We start from the raw sequence: 22,389 nt of genomic DNA on the forward strand, positions 1-22,389 counted from the left end.
GGTGTTGATGTTTTTTTTTAATTTCTCCAAATTTTCTAAATAGAAAATATCTTCACACCTAGTGATAAATTTTTTTAAAATGTTTGACATTAGCATACACCATATATGCAAAAGGACGTGGGGGGGATGTTGTCCTGGGTGATGCTCTTTGTACTTTTCTGTCCTTCTCGGATTCAAATTAAAATGAATAATGAACTTGTATAATCTTAAAAAATATTCTAAAGAATTTGTTTTTCTTTTTTTAAGTGCAGAGAAGTTTGTGTGGTCATTGTGAGTGGAATGCCAGAAGCAAGAAAGAGGATGGGAGGGAAGTGAGGTGAAAGGTGAAGCTGAAAATGAAAATGGGAGCCAGATCAGCAAGAACTGTGGATTCCACATCTGGGTTGCATTCTGGGGTTGAAGGCTTTTAGACAGGAAAGTGTTCTGATAAGATCTGCATTTCAGAAGAAGAGCTCTGGTTACAACAGGAAAGATAAATTAGATTTTGGAATTAAGAAGCCATTGGTGATGGTATCAGTTGTTTATTGCTACAGTAATGCTGTGGAACAAAGAACCACAGAATCTCAGTGATATACAACAGTGATTATTGCTCACATGTCTGGGGTCAGCTGGAGGCCAACTAGGCAACCCTGCTGGTCTACGCAAGACTCATTCACAGGTCTGGGAGTGGTTGCCTATTGGCTGATCTAGACTGGCCTTGGCTTGTTCCGAACTGTTTTTTCATGGATGTTTGTATGGCTAACATGCTTGGAAGGTAGAGATGGTATCTCACTCTAGAGCAAAGGGCAAGCATACTTACCATCTATTGTAAAAGACTTAAGTTCCCTAAGCTTAGAGTTTTTCTCCTGTAATGCTATCCACTGTGTGTGTGAGCATCCACCTGAGCCTATTTACATCACCCTCATCGGACTTGGGGGGCAAGGGGAATTGATGCAGACACTCATGCGCATGCTGCTTGCTGTGCCGTGACTAATAAAATCCTTTGCCTTTGACCTAGAAGTCACATGTTTCCTGCCAGCATCCAGGAAACTGTGGCAAGTTAACAGGGTAAAATCTCAAACCCTTCACAGTTTTTTTTCCTCAGTTTTATTGAGATATAATTGACATACAGCACTGTATAAGTTTAAGGTGTACAAAACAATGGCTTGACATACATATATTGTGAAATGATTACCACAATAAGTTTAGTTAAAATCTATCGCCTCATGTAGTTAGAAAAAAATGTTTTTTCCTTTTGATGAGAACTTTTGGGATCTACTCTCTTAGTAACTTTCACATATACCGTACAGCAGTGTTAAGTATAGTCATCACGTTGTACATTACATCCCCAATACTCATTTGTCTTATAACTGAAAGTTTGTAACTTTTGACCACCTTCACCCAATTCCCCCACCCCAACCCCCTGGCCCTGATGAGAACAAATCTGATCTCTTTTTCTCTAAGTTTGGTTTTGTTTTTTCTTGCTTTTCTTTTTCGAGATTTCACATATAAGTGAGATCATACAATATTTGTCTTTCTCTGTCTGACATTTCACTTAGCATAGTGCCCTCAAGATCCATCCATGTTGTCACAAATGGCAAGATTTCTTTCTTTTTATGGCTGAATAGTATTCCATTGTGTGTGTGTGTGTGTGTGTGTGTATGCTTTATCCGTTTCAGACCCTTCACAGTTCTTGACATCAGTCACTTCTCCCTCTCAGCCCTTGGATCTATAAGGACCTTTCACAGCCATGTTCCTAGTGCTGGTCACAGGGCTCGTATTTAATTGGCACTTCAGAAATAGTTGTCAAATGAATAAATTAGTCATTTTTATTTACTCTTCATTTTCAATAAATAGACTTGAAAATATCATTTCTTTTTACATAGACATCAATCTTCTGTCATGGTAGCTCCAAGTAAGCTTTTCCCTCCACTACTTGTTAAGACAGTGGTTTCACAGCATTGAGATACTTGGGTGTATCATCATTTTTAAAGCATTTGGATGGTGCCCAATGCGGGGCTTCCTCATATGCAGCACAGTTACACATGGGCCATTGTGGATGTTGTTCTCACTTTTCTGAAATTCATTTACGTATGAGCTTTGATTTCTTTATGAAAATTTTTCCTGTAGACTTTAGGAAAGAAATTTTTAATGCTTCCCTGTACACTTGTTGGCTGCATTTCCAACTGTTTGTCCAACTGAGTGAGTAAGCCCAGAAGGAAGATAGGGGAAAAGAAAAAGAGGTAATCAACTGACTCAAAAGGAGGCAAATAGATAAAGGTTAGGACAACTTGTCCGTTCAACTGTATTGTGCAAGTTTTCTGCAGCTGTCTGCTCAGCTGCTGAATTCTAGGCTAAAGTTCAAAAAGGAAAGCTCTACATGCACATATTTTCCAATTTAAAAAAATGTTCAAGTATTTGAAATTCAAATATTATCATACATTAAAAATCCAGTGATGAATTTTAATAAAGCATATATGGCGGGATAGAAGAAATTCAGCTCAGATTTAAACATCATCAACGTTTAAACTGTATTAACTTTAAAACTTCAGCCCTGGAACACTTATAGAGCCTGTCTCCTCCTGCTGACTCTGGCAACAATCTCCGAGCTACACGTGAGTCATAACTTGTGACATTGCAGGCAGGCAGCATCTGTGGAGTGGGGCCTTTCGCTTCTCACTTTGGCTCGTGTTTGCTTGTGCTGATTGGAAAGTAGCGACATAAGAGGAAAGCAAATGAGGGACTAGGGTTCTCCTAACTTCATTTAAAAGGCTCTGGACTAAAAAATATTTGAAGATTTCAAAAATGGAACAGATTAGACCATTTGAGCTTCAATAGCATAAAAATGCAATGGATACTTAATGCCACAGAACTGTAGACTTAACAATGGTTAAAATGGTGAGTTTTATATCATGTATATTTTACCACAATAAAAACATGTAATGAATTAAAACCCATAAAGTATGTTTAAATTTTTGAATTAATAATGATATTTAAAAACTAGCTACCTTAGAGGATGTCATGGAACCAAAACGTCATCTGAAAACTGATAAATAAGGGAAAGAATCAAACATATATCCTGCTTTTCGTATAGAAACTGTACCACTAGGTAACCAAATAGTATATCAAGGGAGCATATCTATAAAATTATTCCAACTAATAAGTGGAAATAAAATAATAGAATTAGATTCTATCCATTTTGCAGCCATCATTTGCAACCACCATTTTGCAACACTCAATGAATTAATTGATCTAGGCAATCAGAATCAACAGCTGCTAATGTTGCAAAAAGAGACACAACCAGACATTATGTATCTCCTGATGAAAGAACTCAGCACTGCTCATGATCTTGCAAGGGAAATCCACCATAAATCTAGTCAAACCTCTGTATCCAGATGACTATTTTCAGGAAAAGCTGGGAACAGAATACATATTGAAATGTATCACGAATGTGCCATCAGCAGAATTCAAATTGTAGGAAACTCTATAGGTTAAATTGTCCATGTTCTTCAACAGGTAAATTATAAGGAAAAGAAAGGGACGAAGAGGGAAACTGTAGATTAAAAGAAATTTAAAAGATGAATCAATCTTTTAATGGGCAAAGCTTAACTAGAGTGTCTAAGGGTGCACACTTGCTTAATGAAGCCATAAAGAAGTGTGAGGGAAATTATTACTATAAAAATCAGGATCGTGGACATGGAGGGACTTCTAGAGTGGCTGGAAAAGTACTACTTCTTCACCTGGCTGGTAGTTATGAAGGTGTGGCCTTATAATAATTCACCATTCCATACATTTGTTTTGTGTGCTTTTCGGTGTTTTATTTTATAATAAAAATATATTTAAGTGGGGCATCCAGAATGAACTGTAGTAAGTATGCATCACCCAGGACTGCCATGTAGATGTGGCTAGCTGGTCAGAAAGGAAGATAATGAGAGAATGGTGAGTCCCCAGAGGCTACCTAAGGGCCAAGCATTTGCCCAGCTATATGTGGGCAAGTGGCAACTGAATTGCACTCTGAGTTTGGGCCAAGACAGAGTTTTGAATTCCTGGCAGAGATGGCTGGGCAAGGGCTCAGAAGTTGTTTTGAGCAAATCATATTTTAGTTCCTGGAGCAATTTAGTTCTCTGGGCATCATAGCTCAGGCCAACCAGTTGCCAACAAAAACTTGGAATTGCACCTTCAATACTGTGCTGTTTGAAGGCTGAGTGAGGAAGTACTAGCTTTAGAGACTCCATTTCAGTACAGAGAAATGCTATAGCATCCTTATCAACAAGGCACTAACAGCTGCATCCAAGGCTGTAGCTAGCTTTTTCCACCAAGAAGTCTGGAGGTGAGGAGCTTACTACATAAATGATACCAAAAAGCCCAGATGTAAGTCCCCAAGGGGAAGGCAGCATAAAATGTCAGAGAGGAGAAACAATCTGTTCTACCAAAGATTGTATTGAACAGTGTGATACCAATGAACACATAATATAATCCTAAAATCCGCAAATCTGACAATACCAATTGCTGGCGAGGATGTGGAACAACAGAAATTCTCATTCGTTGCTGGTGAGAATTTAAAAATGGTACAGCCACTTTGGAAGATCATTTCACAGTTTCTTGCAAAGCTAAACATAGTCTTACCATACAATATAGCAATTGCGCTTCTAGGTATTTACCCAACTGATTTGAAAGTTATGTCCATACGAAAACCTGCACACAAATGTTTATAGCAGCTTTATTTATAATTACCAGAAACCGCAGCAACCAAGAGGTCCTTCAATAGGTGAATGGATCAACAAACTGTGGTACATCCATACAGTGGAATACTGTTCAGTGATAAAAAGGAATGTGCTATCAGACCATGCAGAAAATATGGATTAATCTGAAATGCCTATTGCTAAGTAAAAGTAGCCAGTCTGAAAAGGCTGCATATTGTATGATGCTCCTTTTATGACATTCTGTAAAACGCAAAACTATGGAGACAGTAAACAGATGCAAAACTATGGAGACAGTAAACAAGTCAGTGGTTGCCAGGGGTTTGGGGAAGAGGGGGCGTTGAATAAGTGGAGCACAGGGGATTTTTAAGGCAGTGAAACTATTCTGTGGGATACTATACAGACGCATATGTGATGTTATGCATTTGTCAAGGCCTATAGAACTTTACAGTCTAAAGTGTGAACCTTAGTGTACACAAATTTCTCTTAAAAGTCATTTAGGAGGTCAAAGGATCCCAAGATGGAATATAGACTGTGACAAAAGAATCTAACTGCGTTACAAATGTATGAAATAACTTCACTGAAGGGGGAGGGGGAAAAGATGCTGACCTAAGTAACTTTGGAAATGAGTGGCTACCGTAATACTAAAAACAAGAGAAACTGTACATAAGCACCACACTCTGGGTGATAAAGTGGTTTCCCATGGGCGTACAGGTTAACAATTCTAATGCTGCTGTACATGTATACTGGAAGTGAGCGATTCAGTAAATGGATGGCAGATCATGGAAACCAGGTTTCTCAGTGTTGGAGTGGGAGGTTACAGACAGGCGACAGGGAGAAGGCTAGAATGATCCCTGTGGTACTGGATTAGAGTTGGAGACATTGTGTTTAGCTTAATATAGATATAGATGGATACATACGTATAGAAATATTTATAGATACACAGATATATATACTGATTGGTATACACACATATATTTCCTTGCTCCATCAGCTGAGAACACCTAGAAGCAATGATAGGCCAGTAGCAATGAGCACACCTAGCGGCTAGATCTTGGTTTCTAATACCATTTTCTAAATAAAAAAAGGAACCCAGGCTCCTTGGAGAAATGACTGATTCTAGACCTGGGGCAGAGAATATACAAAATGAGCCTAGAGTATCTTGTAGTGCCAGAAGATAAGGAAGTGCTAAACACACACACACACACAGACAAATAGGGGGTATGTCAAAAGGACAAGGAGTCAACTGAAAGAGGTCCCAGAGGCCAAAGCTGGAACGATATGAGCAACAAAATAAAGCAATATTGGATTGTAATCCAAATATTCATGCGTCCATACTAATATAAATGATTGAATAAATAAATAAATGGGGAAGAAGAGACAAATGTCCTGGTGCAGAAGAATTCCAAGTAATTTATGTAGATACTCCACCCTCAAGAGGTGGAGTGTAACTCCCCACTCCTTTTTTTTTTATTGCAGGAACATTGGTTTATAACATTATATAAATTTCAGGTGTACATTGTAATATATTTCAAATTCTCTGTAGATTACATCATGTTCACCACCCAACGACTAATTACAATCCATCACCACACACACGTGCCTAATCACGCCTTTCACCCTTCTCCCTCCCCCCTTCCCACTACTTAAGTGTGGGCTGAGCATAGTAACGTCCTTCCAATGAGGACAGTACGGAAAGTGGGGGGAAAGGAGGTTTACAGTGGAGAAACCTGACAAACACCATCTCAGCCAGGCGATCCAGGTCAACACTGACAGTGATCAGTCATGTTGATAATATGCACACTTGATATGATGTGATGAGAATGTCACTTTACCTCTGTAGTCTTGCTCCTCAAAGCCTATACCTGCAGTCTAATCATGAGGAAAACACCAGACAAATCCCCATTGAAGGACATGCTGCAAAACACCTGACCAGTACTCCTCAAAACTGTCACGATCCTCCAAACCAAGTAAAGTCTGAGGAACTGTCACAACCAAGAGGAGCCTAGGGAGACAAGACAACTAAATGTAGTGTGGGACCCTGGAAATATCCTGGGACAGAAAAAGGACGTGGGAAAAACTAAGAAAATATGAATAAAGTGTGGACTTTAGTTAACAATCCAGTATCAATATTGGTTTGTTAATTGTGACAAATGTGCCATTGCAATGTAAGGTGTTAACAATGGGGGAAACCAGGTGTGGGGAACCCTTTGTACTATCTTCACAACTTTTCTGTAAACCCAAAACTATTCTGAAATCAAAAGTTTATTTAAACTGTAAAATATTGTCATATACTTTAGAGATTAAGTGATTAATTCATTAATCAGTGATGATTAATTATTTAATGAGCACCTGTTTTGTATCAGCAACCTTGTTGGCGTTTGTAAGGGACGCTTAGGTAACTGAAAATTTATCTCAACCCTCAAGAAGCTTACAGTCTAATAGAAAAATGCGGGCTCCAAACATCCCATGGGTTTGCTAAGTGACTTTCCATTAATGCAATGATGGGAGTTTTCCTTTTACCGACTCTGATGGTTCCCCTTATCCTACAGAAAGTGCTATAAGCAGACTTGCCTGTGAAGCTCTTCATGTTTTAAAAGAGAAATTCATTCAATGTCACGGTTCACTTGCAAAATAAATTAAATTCCTATCTTAGAACGTCAGAGCTAGAAAGGCTCTTTTAGCAGACACTGTGGATGCCCTGCCCTTATTCCCTCACCCCTACCTCATCAGCGTGCACAAGCCTGACTTCCAACTTTCGTCATCTGCCTTTCTTTCCTGGGGGCTTTCTCTGGCCTCCAGAGTCTGCTTTGCTAGCCAAGAGGCAGGTGGAAGTCCCAGAAAATTAATCCCCTTGCCCCAGCGAGCCTAGCAAATGACTTGCTGGAGGTGGTAGTTAAATACCCAGGCTCCCGGCCCCTCGGGTGGGATAACTCTGCGCTGTGCGCCCACACTGCCTCCTGTAGACCCCCAGAAGGATTAAACCCCAGTTGCCCACAGTGGTTATTTGCTTGATAGCACACCCTTTATTGGCTGCCTTTACTTCCCCATTCTTCTGTCAGTGTTTCTTCACCTCCCAAATAACTACCTACTCAAATCCTTGTCCCAGGGTCTGCTTCTAGGAGAACACAAACTAAAATAACCCTCAAGTTCATTTAGTCCAGGAAAAAAAAATGTGCAGAGAGGTGAAGTGACGTGCCCCAACTCCCACAGCTAATTAGTAGCAGAGCTGGGCCGGTGACTCACACAAAGTAAGTGCTCGAAAACCTATTGGTGGAAGAATAAAGATTGAAGGTGTAGAAAGCTTCCTGTCTGCTAGTTTGGGGTTCTTTCCACTAAGCAATTTGCCCTTGATTATTAAAAATTCCACAACATTTGGGGCTACAATTTAATAGATAAACACATAGATCAAGATGGTAACTGTCAGCCATTAAGACTGGAATTTATTCCTTATGGAAGGCTGGACCCTTTCAGGGGGTCAGGGACCACCTGGGAATGGTAAAGTTGGAAATGGAATAGGAGTTAAGATCAGACATGAGGGGATGTGGGTAGGTCATCAGGCTGAGTGGCACAAGCAGTAGCCCAGAGTGGAAACAGACTGAGGCATCAATGTGTGAGTCACCAATCCAAGCAAGAGAACTGGCATGTAACAGGCAGTGGGGTCACAGTGCTGACAAGAAGCAAGGTAGCAGAAAATAGGAAACATCCAGGATGGCCTTGGACAAAGTGCTGTGGCTAGCCGTCTCCTGGGAGGGAACCCTGTGGAAGATTCTCCATCCTTACCCCTCAGGATGACCTCTGTTATCTTAAAGTGGCAGTGCTCAGAGTGTGCTGCAAACAATTCACAAAATTGCAATTAATGAGATTTACAGATTGTGGCACAGATTGCTAGTTGCCTAACTACTGTTCATTCTCCCTTTCTTCATTACTAACAGAAACACTCTATCGTTGAGAGTGGCAATGTGCTCAGCTTTAAAACAGTACTTTTCCAGTTTTCCCTGCAGATATTGGTGGCCAATAAGGTGAAAGCAAAAGTCATTGTGTGAGGCTTCTAAGAAAGCTTTCTAAAGGGAACTGACTAATGTGAGTGATTTAACCTTTTGTCCTTGCCCTTTCCGCCAGCCTACTGCCTAGAATGTGTATATAATGGCTGAGTTCCAGCAGCCATCATGCACCGTGAAGCAATCTTGATGATGGGAGCCATGCACCAAATACTGGGGAGCAGAAAAAAGGAGCCTGGGTCCTAGATATGTGTAGAGCTGCCATATCAGCCCTGGATGCCTACCCCTGAACTCCTTTCATGGGAGAAAAAAGTAAACCCCTAGCATGTTGGGTTTTTTTTTTTAAAGATTTTATTTTTCCTTTTTCTCCCCAAAGCCCCCTGGTACATAGTTGTATATACTCTTAGTTGTAGGTCCTTCTAGTTGTGGCATGTGGGATGCTGCCTCAGCATGGCTTGGTGAGTGGTGCCACGACCGTGCCCAGGATCCGAACCGGTGAAACCCTGGGCCGCCAAAGTGGAGCGCACGAACTTAACCACTCGGCCACGGGGCCAGCACCCCCTAGCATGTTTAAACCACTGTAATTTGGGTTTCTGTGACATGCTGTAGAACCTAATCCTAACTGATACATTGACCAAGTGTTACTGGATACAAACATAGGTTTTTTACCTGTCACGTGAGAAAGGGCCAAATAAAACTGGAATGCCAGGCTTATGGCAAGGAAAGTGTTTTTATTTCAGGTGATGTCAGCTGAGAGATGAGAATGAGCCCTCAAATTCGTCTTGTTTCCCAGAAAGACGGGAGGCAAGGGGTTTTAAAGGTTGCGAGGAATGTGGCTGCTTATAGGAGAGGGAGCCTGTGGCCTTGCTGGTTGGCGCTTTCCCCTCAGCCTGCATTTGGCCTTGTGAGGCTGCTTGCAGAGAGGAAGACAGCAAGATAAGGGAATCCACAGGTGGGTGTCCTTGGTTGTTTGCGTCTGTGGTGGGTAGTGGATTCTGGTGCCAGGAAGCCAAGGAATAAGCAGGGGAAGGGGATGAGTGCTGTGGTTTTAACCCCACATATGCTTGGTTTATTGTAGGGGAACTGATATGGAGGGCCGGTATCACAAGGATCATAAAAGAAGTATAATGTTTGTAGGAAATTTTAAACTTTATGTACGAACTGCCCTAAAGAAAAACACTAGAAATGTTAGATTTCTTAAGGTAATGATTAAGCCACTTAAATCTGAAATCATTGCCTGATACATGCTGAAAAGAGGAACTTTAATTCAACCAATGATTGTTTATTTTGACAAAGGAAATTTCCATGTAAGCAAATTTGTAGTGCTGGGTTATTGGCAGCTATACCTTTGCTGTGCTGTGGCTCTGGTGGGGGAATACAAGAGCATCTTGAAGACTTGATGTTGGTTTCTGTGATATTGTGATTTATAAGAAATATACATATTTAGTCATTCACATGACCAAAATATATTTCTCATGTGTATTTGGTCTTCATTCACAGTTCCTGGCTCACAGCTCCCAAAACCCTTGGAATTTCCTGAGTGATAGGAGCAACAGGAGCATCTTTTGTATATTTGATTTCTTGTCCTCAGTTCCTGAAAATGCTTCAGAGCCATGGAGGGGAGATGATTATCTTGTTATTCATAACAAGCCCCTTTCCACCACAACTGGGTTTATGTTAATGAAGGTGACTCTTGGAAAGCACCTAAGAATGGGGGCTGGTTGCCAGGGGAACCAACCATGAATAAAGGGTTGAAACTTTTAGTCCCACCCACTGATTTCTGGGGAGTAGAGAAGAGCTTGATTCAATCACCAGTGGCCAATGAGTTAATCAACCATGCCTATGTAACAAAACCTTCATAAAAACCCAAAAGGAGGAGGGATTCTGAGCACTTACAGGTTGGGGAACCAGAACATTTCCACGTATCACCATGCTGAGGCCCAAGCTCCACAGGGCAGAAGCTTCTTTGTTTGAGACCTCGCCCTATGTATCTCTTCATCTGGATGTTGCTTCATATCCTTTAATATCCTTTGTAATAAATCTGTAATCTAGTGAGGAAACAGATTTCCTGAGTTCTGTGAGCCATTCTAGCAAATTAATCAAACCCAAGGAGGGGATCGTGGGAACCTCTGATTTATAGCCAGTGGTCAGAAGTACAGGTAACAACCTGGACTTGTGATTGGCATCCTGAGTTGCAGGGGTCATTGGAACCTCCAATTTGTAGCTAGTGGATGCAAAGCACAGGTAACAACCTGGGCTTGTGATTGGCTTCTGAAGCAAAGGGTGGTCTTGTGGGACTGAGCTCTTTACCTAGGGAATCTGATGCTATCTCAGGGTAGATAGTGTCAGAATTGAGATGAATTCTCAGACATCCTGCTGGTGTCTGAGAATTGCTTGTCAATGTGGAGAAGCCTCCATACGCTCACACACATGTTGGAATTGTGTCCGGGAACCCAAAAAAGAGTTTCATTGCCTTTTGGGCCTGGGCTACACATTGGGGAATGTTAAGTCAGTAAATGTGGTACATGCTGGAACCATGTCCTTTGGGAATAAAAACAATGAAAGGAGAAACAAAACTAATAAAAAAAAGTTATTCCTTCATTCTTTGAGAGACAGAGGGAACAGGGTAGAGGGGACAAGGGTGGACTTTTCTGAATACCTTGTTTGGGAATCATAAATATTTTCGTGTGGTTACAAAAACAAATTTAAGTCAAAAAGATAAAAAAAATCAATCCCTGAATAAGAAAAGAAAAGTGAAACAAATCAACCTGTATATCAAATTGGAGTCTTAACAACACGGAAATTATTTCAGATAATTTTAGCAGCCACTGTGGAAAACAGTATGGAGGGTCCTCAAGAAATTAAAAATAGAACTACCATATGATCTAGCAATTCCAGTTTTCAGTATTTAGCTGAAGAAAATGAAAACACTAGTTCAAAAAGATATATGCACCCCTATGTTCATCACAGCATTTATTTTCAACAGTCAAGATATGGAAACAACCTAAATATCCATTGATAGATGAATGGATAAAGAAGATGTGGTGTACACACACACACACACACACACACACACACACAATAGAATACTATTTAGCCATAACAAAGAATGAAATACTGCCATTTGCAATAGCAACTTGGAAGGACCTTGAGGACATTATGCTAAGTGAATTGTCAGACAAAGAAAGACAAATACCATTTGATCTCACTTATATGTGAAATTTAAAAACACCAATGACAATGAACCAAGCTCATAGATACAAAGAACAGATTAGTGGTTGGCAGAGGTGGGGAGTGGAGGGTGAGAGAAATGAGTGAAGGTGGTCAAAAGGTGCAAACTTGCAGTTTATAAAACAATTAAGTCCTGGGGATGTAATGTACAGAGTGGTGACTGTGGGTAAAAATACCATGTTGCATTTTTTTTTCTTTTTCCTTTTTCTCCCAAAGCCCCCGGGTACATAGTTGTGTATTTTTAGTTGTGAGTCCTTCTAGTTGTGGCATGTGGGACACCGCCTCAGCATGGCCTGATGAGCAGTGCCATGTCCGCGCCCAGGACTCAAACTGGCGAAACCCTGGGCCTCCGAAGCAGAGCACATGAACTTAACCACTCGACCGCCAGGCCGGCCCCTGTGTTGCATATTTAAAAATTGCTGAGAGAATAGATCTTAATAGTCCTCATCAAAAGAAAAAAACTTTTTGTAACTATGCATGGTGATGAATGTTAACTGGACTTCTTGTGGTGATCATTTTGCAATATATACAAAATCAGATCTTTATGTTGTACGTCTGAAACTAATATAATGTTATATGTCAATTATAACAATAAAAAATAAATTTTTTCAAAAATTTTAAATTCATGGTGTTGACTGTACATCTCTTGTGGGATGTATCCTATAGACAAAAAGAAATTTTAAAAAATCTTGGGGCTGGCCTGGTGGCGCAGCGGTTAAGTGCGCACGTTTCGATTCTTGGTGGCCTGGGGTTCACCAGTTCAGATCCTGGGTGTGGACATGGCACCGCTTGGCACGCCATGCTGTGGTAGGTGTCCCACATATAAAGTAGAGGAAGATGGGCATGGATGTTAGCTCAGGGCCAGGTTTCCTCAGCAAAAAGAGGAGGACTGGCAGTAGTTAGCTCAGGGCTAATCTTCCTCAAAAAAAAAAAATCTTAAACTTTTAGTGATGATTCTACTATTGCTATTTTGAAACTATTAGTTTGTAATATATACATACATACATATATATATACACACTCATACACACACATATATTAGGATAAAGCAAATAAGTAACTATGTTAATGTCACTGGGAACTAATGTTTTCAGTCTCAGAGAAAAGAGATACAAATATAAATTCAATGAAATTATGTAAAAACCATGTAATCTTAATTTTGAATTGGAGATATCAATATGAATTTGTGAATTATTTTTATCTTTCTAAAAAGTACAAACTTCCAAGCTCTGTCCACCAAAAAGACAAGGATCAACTCAGGGCAATGAGTACTCCTAGTACCAAGACTGTGGTGTCTCAGTACCTTTACCCACTAAAAACAACCAGGACTCCCAGGAGAAACAGCTGATTTCAAACCTGGGACAGAATGTATACAAGATAAGCTGTTGTAGCAGAAAACATGGAAGCTATCATATATTATTGATGTCATGTCAAAAGAACACAGTAACCAATTTTAAGGGGTTCTTGCTAAAGATGGAACAATTTGAACATCAAAAAGAATTATAATCCTAAGGTCAGGAATAAGACAAGAATGTCTGCTCCCACCACTTGTATTCAACATTGTACTGGAGGTTCTAACCAGGACAAGTAGGCAAGAAAAAGAAATAAAAACAATCCAGATGGGAAAGGGAAAAGTAAAATTACCTCTATTTGCAGATGACATGATCTTGTAAACAGAAAATCCTCAGAAATGCACTAAAAAAACCATTAGAACTAATAGTTCAGAAAGGTTGCAGGATACAAGATCAATATACAAAAATCAATTGTATTTCTATACACTAGCAAGAAACACTCTGAAAATAAAATTGAAAACAATTCCATTGACAATAGCAGCAAAAAAAATTAAAATGCTTAGGAATAAATCTAACAAAGGAAGTGGAAAACTTATACACTGAAAATTACAAAACATTGTTAAAAGAAATTAAAGATCAAAATAAATGGAAATTTATCACGTTTATGGGTCAGATAGAAATACACTCCAAAGTGATCTACAGATCCAATGCAATACCTATCAAAATTCCGGCTTGCTTTTTTGCAGTAACTGGCAAGCTAATCCTAAAATTCATATGGAAATGCAAGAGACCCACAATAGCCAAAACAATCTTAAAAAAGAAGAACAAAGTTGGAAGACTCACACTTGCTGATTTCAAAACTTACCACAAAACTATCATAATCAAGACATTGTGGTACTGGCATAAAGATAGACATATAGATCAATTCAATAGAATTGAGAGTCCAGAAATAAACCCATTCATTCACAGTCAAATGATTTTCAACAAGGGTGCCAAGACTATTTAATGGGGAATAAAGAGCCTTTTCAATAAATGGTGCTGGAACAGCTACATCTCCACTTGCAAAAGAATGAAGTTGGACCCTTACCTCACACCATACACAAAAATTAATTCAAAATGGATTAAAGACCTAAATGTAAGAGTTTAATCTATAAAACTCTTAGAAGAAAATATAGTAAATCTTCATGACTTTGGGTTAGGCAATGGATTCTTGGATACAACACCAAAAGCACAAGCAATGAAAGAAAAAAATAGATAAATTTGACTACATCAAAATTAAAATCTTTTGTGCTACAAACAATATTATCAAGAAAATGAGAAGATGAGCAAAGGATGGGAGAAAATTTTGCAAATTATATATTTAAGAAGGGACTTACATGCAGAATATGTAAAAAAAAAAAACCTCTTATAACTCAATAATAAAAAGACAACCCAATTTAAAAATGGGCAAAGGACCTGAATAGACATTTCTCAAAAGATGTACACATGCCAATAAACATGTGAAAAGATATCTCAATAAAACTGGGGCAAGGGAGAACCTGAAAAGCTCAATATCATTAGTCATTAGGAAAATGCAAATCAGAACCGCAATGAGATACCACTTTCCACCCACTAGGATGGCTATAATCAAAAAGACACATGATAATAAGTGTTGACAAGAATGTGGAGAAATTGAACTCCTTTTACACTGTTGGTGGGAACGTAAAATGGTGCAGCCACATTGGAAAACACTTTGGCAGTTCCTCAAAATGTCAAACGTAGGGGCCAGCCCAGTGGTGTAGTGGTTAAGTTCGTACACTCGGCTTTGGCAACCTGGGGTTCACAGATTCGGATCCTGGGCACGGACCTAGCACTGCTTATCAAGCTATGCTGCGACAGCATCCCACGTATAAAATAGAGGAAGATTGGTACAGATGTTTGCACAGGGCCAATCTTCCTCACAAAAAAAGAAAAAAAAATGGTCAATCATAGAGTTAGCATATGGCCCAGCAATTCCACTCCTAGGTATATACACAAGAGAAATGAAAACATATGCCCACACTAAAACTTGTACACGAATGTTCATTGTAACATTATTCATAATAGTCAAAAAGTGGAAACAGCCCTGTATTAGTTTCCTAGGGCTGCAGTAACAAATCACCACAAACTGAGTAGCTTAAAACAACAGAAATTTATTCCTTCACACTTCTAGAGTCCAGAAGTCTGAAATCAAAGTGCTGGTAGGGCCATGCTCCCTCTCAAGTTTCTAGGGGAGAATGCTTCCTCGCCTCTTGCAGCTTCTGGTGGCTCCAGGTGTTCCTTGGCTCGTTCTGGATTCATAACTCCGGTCTCAGCCTCGATCGTTACAGGTGGTTCTCCTCCTCTCTGTCCTGTGTGTCTTTTATAAGCACATTTGTCACTGGATTCGGGGCCCACTAGAATAATCTCATTTTGAGATCCTTAACGTAATTACATCTGCGAAGAAGCTTTTTCCAAATACGTTCACATTCGCAGGCATCAGGGGTTAAGAGGTGGACGTAGCTTTGTGGAGGCCGCCATTCAACCCACTACAAACCCAAAGAGCCATCAACTAATGGCTGGATGAACGAAATTTGATTCACCCATACAATGGAATATCATCTGATAATAAAAAGTACTGACACACGCTACAATATGGATGAAACTTGACAACATTATACTAAGGGAAAGAAGCCAGACAAAAGCCACGTGTTGTGCAATTCCATTTATATGAACTGTCCAGAATAGGTAAATCAATAGAAACAGAATGTAGATCAGTGGTTGCGTAGGGTTGTGGAAGTCTTGAGAATGTGCAATGACTGCTAATGAGTATAAGGTTTCTTTTTGGCATGATGAAAATGTTCCAAAATTATATTGTGGTTATAATTGCAAAACTCTGTGAATAGACTAAAAATCATTGAATTGTGCACTTTAAATTGGTGAATTGTATGGTATGTGAATTACATCTCCATAAAAGTGAGGAATTAAAAATGAATAATGAATGTAATGGATTGAAATACATCAAATATGCTAAAATGCGTAGACTCAATGATTTTTTTTTAAAGCTTTTTGGTCATCTTTAGACAATGTTGGTGAATAAAGGTAAGGAGTCAAGTGCTTAGTCTGCCTTTCCTATATGAACTGTACCTTGGGGTATCCAAATAGTTGATAAGAGAAAGTTCCTTATTATAAATTCCCACTAATAAAGGTAGAAGAAATGAAGAATTAGAATCTCACAAATGTGTAAGCCCTAATGAAATAATGGATCAAGGCAATGTTTTCCATTAGGTGGAAGGCTGATGGGAACTTTAAAGGTTTTTTTTTTTTCTGCTGAAGAAGACTGGCCCTGAGCTAACATCCGTGCCCATCTTCCTCCACTTTATATGTGGGACGCCTACCACAGCATGACTTGCCAAGCATTGCCATGTAGGCACCTGGGATCTGAACCGGGAAACCCCAGGCTACCAAAGCGGAACATGTGCACTTAACCGCTGTGCCACCGGGCTGGCCCCATGAACTTTAAAGAGTTTTATTTTTCCTTTTTTGCCCAAAGCCCCCGGTACGTAGTTGTGTATTTTTAGTTATGGGTCCTTCCAGCTGTGGCATGTGGGATGCCACCTCAGCGTGGCTTGATGAGCGGTGCCATGTCCGCGCCCAGAACCTGAACTGGCAAAACCCTGGGCCGCCAAAGCAGAGCGTGCTTACTCAACCACTCAGCCATGGGCCGGCCCCCTCATGGGAACTTTAAAAGAGGGACAAACAACACCTGAATCCAATGATTAACCTTAGCGTCACTAAAAATGGGACAGCCAGACATTACTGGCAGCCCGATGTGGGGTGATAAGACATACACAGTACCTTTTACAAAGCATTCTTGCCAATAAAATCAAACTCGAATTTGATCAAGCCTCTAAATCTAACTACCAATTTATAGGAAATACATGGTTCCAAAGAATATTTTAAATGACGCTAGAGAGATGGATACAATCAGCCAAATACTGTGGGAAATTCTCTAGGGCAAATGCATCAATTTTTTTCAACAAACAGCAAGAATATAAGGGTAACCTAGCAAAAAGACTTAAGAGACATATTAACTACATGCAATGAGGGACTTTGGTTCCTAGTTTGAAAAAGCCAACTGTAAAAAATATAATTATGAGATAATGTGGAAGATTTTGAACACTGACTGGATATAAATGATATTAGGAGATTGTTGTCAATATTTTTTAGTCGTGATAATGGTTATATTTGAAAGGAATAGTTTTTATCTTTTAGGGAGACAAATGTTTACAGATGAAAAGATACAATGTGTGGGATTTACTTTAAGATAATCTCATGGTGGGAGAGAGAAATAGCTGGGAATACAGATGAAACAAGATGGGCAATTGGTTCATAATGGTTGAAACCAGGTGACAGGCACATGGTGGATCATACGCTGTACTACTAGTAGATATATTTGGAAATGTTCTGGAGTAAAACGTTTTTTAAGAAATGTTCTTTGGAACATTGATTTGAGCCCTGAGTATGTTTTTCCATATTAGTCGATATGTTTTTTGCCTAGTAAAGTGTATGGGAATTCCCTTTTGCTTAATCTGAATAAAGCAGATCATTTGGAGGGTAGAGAGGCACGCTTTGAAATCAGGCCTGGGTTTGAGTTCTGGCACCACTATTCACTTGGTCAGATACTTAACCTTTATGAGGCTCAATTTCTTCATTCGTCAAACAGGCATAATAATAATAGCTCGTCTCTCCTGAGGGTGTTTGGGGGATTAAATAAGATACAGACTATAGGGGCCGGCCCAGTGGCACAGCGGTTAAGTTCGCATGTTCCACATTGGCAGCCCGGGGTTCGCCAGTTCGGATCCCGGGTGCGGCCACGGCACCGCTTGGCAAGCCATGCTGTGGTAGGCGTCCCACATAGAAAGTAGAGGAAGATGGGCACGGATGTTAGCTCAGGGCCGGTCTTCCTCAGCAAAAAGAGGATTGGCAGTAGATGTTAGCTCAGGGCTAATCTTCCTCAAAAAAAAAAAAAAAGATACAGAATACAAAGCACTTGGTACAGTGTCTGATAGTGCTCTGTAAATATTAGGGGCAGCTAATTTTTAATTGTTTCGCTTATCTACTGTGGGTTGACCTGGCTCCACTGGGAGCTTCTTCTACTCTATCTGCTGTCAGCTGGGACCATAGTCACCTATCTAGTGGTCGAATTGGGCAGGAACAACCAAGATGGCTCACACATACGGCAGGCAGTTGACGCCGACCGTTGGCTGGGAGCTGAGCCAGAGCTGCTGTCCATAGCACCTACACATGGACTCTCCATGACACCAGAGCTTCTCACTTCATGGTAGTTGCATTCCGACAGGAAGTGCCCCAAGAGCAAAGCAGAAGCTGCCGGTTCTCAAGGCCTGGAACTGGCACAGGCTCACTTCCTCCACATTCTACTGGTTAAAGTGTGGCAAGGCTTGCCCAGATCCAATGGGAGGGGAAATAAAATTCCTCCTCTTAATGATGAGAGGGACAAAGAATTTACAGCCATCTTTAATCCACCACGTTGTTTCCCCAGTACTTGGTCCGTAGATAAAGATGTAGATTTCAAAGAAACACACCAAAAAAGTACTCAGTATATGTCTTTGGAAGGTGATCTCCTTGGACCACCCTGACTAAAGTTTTCCTGCTGTTTAGCTAAGCCAGGGGCTGGGGAATTCAGCGGGGGCGGGGCAGGTGGGGGCGGGGCAGGGTGGTGCGCTACGCAGCGGTTACTAGCCCCCGACCCCTGAGGATAGACGGGAGGAGAAACCAGGGCAAGACTAAGTCTTCACTGCAGTAACACCTTGGCATGAGTCAGTGGTTCTCAAAAAATAATTTATGAGACCAAATTAGGTCATCTATTTTTAATTATTGTGGTTATTAATTTGACAAATTGAAATTTAATACTGTTCTCACATGCAATAATTCTTGAGACTTGAGGAACCATTAGTATTCTATTCCAAAATATTATTTCCTTAATTCTTTAGCTTTAAAGCATAACAGCTTTCCACATATTTCCTCCTCTTCCCCTTTAAGCAACAGTTGCTGACGCTCACATTTTCTCTGACATTATCTAAAACACAGTCCAGGAGGGGTTCATTTTTTTTTTTTTAGTGTGCATTATACAAACACAAAGGCCTCTATTTTGGGTAAGAAACATTTCCTAGAGCTGAAACATGCAAAGTTAGTGGCAAGCTTGGGCAATGTGAGTTTTACATAAAGACAGAGCTTGGCTACTATTTGGAACATTTACAGTAAACAAATGATTGATAAAGACACCCAGTTGCCTCTGTAAGTAAGGAAGTGGAGAATCCAGCCATGCTGAACACTGTTTATTTTCCACTGAAAGAGGATGTAAACTGCTAATCACAGGCGTGCCACAGTTTGATTTCTATACAAGACCCTTCCTGGTTTTCTATTTAAAAAAACGTTCACAGTTTTGCTCAGTAAATTTCTTTGTGTAGAATTCTTAAGTGCTATTAATTTTACCGTAGGCTATCAAAAAAACCCAAAAAGGTCTTTTAAAAAATGTTTAGGTGCTTCTAAACTTGGATTCATTTTGCTGTTGAAAAGATCCCAGCTGACAGCTGTGATATAAATGTGTGGAGAAGGAAATAAACACTGGCTCTTTGACCATGACCTGGAAGTTCTGTCAGAAGAGTCTGGCATTCTATCAGTTGGCCGTAAAGCAAATATGGGGGCGGGGGATGGAGGGGATGGAATAGCCACATGTTTCTGGCCCTTTCTGAGATTCTGAGCACATCAGAGCACACAGCTAGAGGCTCAGGATCATTGTGGTGGTGAAGGAATGAAAGCATTTCCTTAGAAGTGAACTGTCCTTATCTAAGCTAAGACCCTTACTGACGTATTTGAGATTTCTGACTTGTTTGAGACTCTGACTTATTTAAGCCATTCCTGACTTGTTTCAGCCTCTCTGATGAATTAGATACCCTTCCTGATTTGTACGGGACCCTTCCTAACTTGATGAGACCCTTCCTGACATGTTTGAGAGCATTCCTAACTTGTTTCAGACCATCCTTTCATTTGAGAGAGTCTTCCTGACATATTTGAGATAGTTCCTGACTTGACTGAGATCCTTCCTTAGGTACTTGAGACCCTTCCTGATGTATTTGAGACTAGTCCTGAGGACTTTGACATGCTTCCTGCCATGTTTCAGATGATTGCCAACATATTTGAGGCTCTTCTTGTCCAAGATCCTTCCAGACATATTTAAAACTCTGCCTGACAACTTGGAGACCCACTCCAACTTATCTGAGACTCTTCCAGACTCGTTCGAGACCTTTCCTGACATGTTTAAGACCATTCCTGATATATTGAGACTTATGGGGACTCTTTTTGAGACTCTTAAATTACATATTTAAAATTCTTCTGGACTATTTTAGACATTTCCTAACTTGTTTGAGATGGTTCCTGCCACGTTTGAGACTCTGCCTAATCTATTTGAGAAACGTCCTTGTTGGAGACCTCCTGACATGGTAGAGAACTTCGGTGACTATTTGAGCCTCTCCCTCTCTGTTTGTGACCCTTCCAAAAGTACTGGAGACCCTTCTTGACTTGTTGAGACTCTTCCTGACTATCTGTTGGAGACCCTTCCGGAGATAATGAAAATGCTTCCTGACAACTTTGAGATCCTTCCCACCACGTTTGAGACTGTTCCTGGCTTGAGAATATTCATGGCACGTTTGAGATCCTTGCAAACATATCTGACCCCTTCCTGGCTTGGTTAAGACTATTCCTGACTATTTGAGTCTCTTCTTGACACGTTTGAGGCACTTCTTGAGTTGTTATAGATACTGAGTGATGTAATTAATCTCTTCCTGTATGTTTGAGACCCTTTCTGATCAATCTGAGATACTTCCTGACATATTTGAGCCCCTTCCTAATGTATTTTAAACTCTACTTGACTGAGTCACTTCCTGTCATGCTCGAGACCCTTCTTGAGTTGTTTGAGACCCTTGCTGATGTATTTGAATCATTCTTGCATGGTTGAGACCTTTTATGACGTACTTGAAACACTTCCAGCTTAGTTCAAGATGCTTCCTAGCCTAGTTGAGACTCTGCCTGACGTCTTGAGAGACTCCTTGATTTGAAACTCTTCCTGATGTATTTGAGACTTATCCTGACTTGTTTGCAATTCTTTTTGACATTTTTGAGATCCTGTCTGTTTGAGACCCTTCCAGATGTGTTTTAAACACTGCCTGAGGAATTTGAGACCCTCCCTGACAAGTTTGCGACCCTTCTCTACTTGTTTGAGAGTCTTCCTGATGTATTTGAAAACCTTTCTGGCTTATGTGAAACTCTTCTTGAGCTGCTTGAGATCCTTCCTGACATGTTTGAGACCGTTCCTGCAGTAGTTGAGCCTTTTCTTGGCTCTGAGACCCTCGCTGATATATCTAAAACTCTTCCTGACTACATTCCGATACTGACTTTTGGGGAGACACTTTCTGACATATTTGAGACCATCCCTTACAAGTTTGAGGCCCTACTTGACAACTTTCGGGACCCTTCCTGACTGTTTGAGACTCTTTCTGATGACTTTGCCTCCATTCTCGGCTTGTTTCACAGCGTTTTTGACCCGTGGAAAGCCTCCCAGACATATTTGAGACCCTTCCTGACTAGTTGAGGTCCTTCCTGAGGTATGCGAAAATTTTCCTGACATATTTGAGACTACTACTAACTTGTTTGAAACCTTTCCTGATGTATTTGAGACTTCTTCTCGATTTGGCATGCTTTCTGACATATTTAAAGCTCTTTCTGACTATTTGAGACTGTCCAGACTTATTTGAGACTGGCATATTTGAGACCCTTCCAAATGGGTTTGAAAGTCTCCCTGAATATTTGAGTTCCTTTCCGAGTTGTTTGAGATCTTTACTGATGTATTTGAACCATTCCTGTCTGGTTGAGACCCTTTCTGAGGTACTTGAGGCACTTCCAGCCTTATTTGAAACCCTTCCTAACATATTTGAGACTCTTCCTGACGTATTGAGAGACTTCTTGAGACATTTCAAACCCTTCCTGAGATACTGGAAACTCATCCTGACTCACTTGAGGCCCTTCCTGACATATTTGAAACTTGTCTGAAACCCTTTCAGATGTATTTTAAACTCTGCCTGACGAATTTGAGACCCTTCCTGACAATTT

The sequence above is a fragment of the Equus caballus genome, chromosome X, assembly GCF_041296265.1.
Source record: "Equus caballus isolate H_3958 breed thoroughbred chromosome X, TB-T2T, whole genome shotgun sequence".
Lineage (NCBI taxonomy): Eukaryota > Metazoa > Chordata > Mammalia > Perissodactyla > Equidae > Equus > Equus caballus.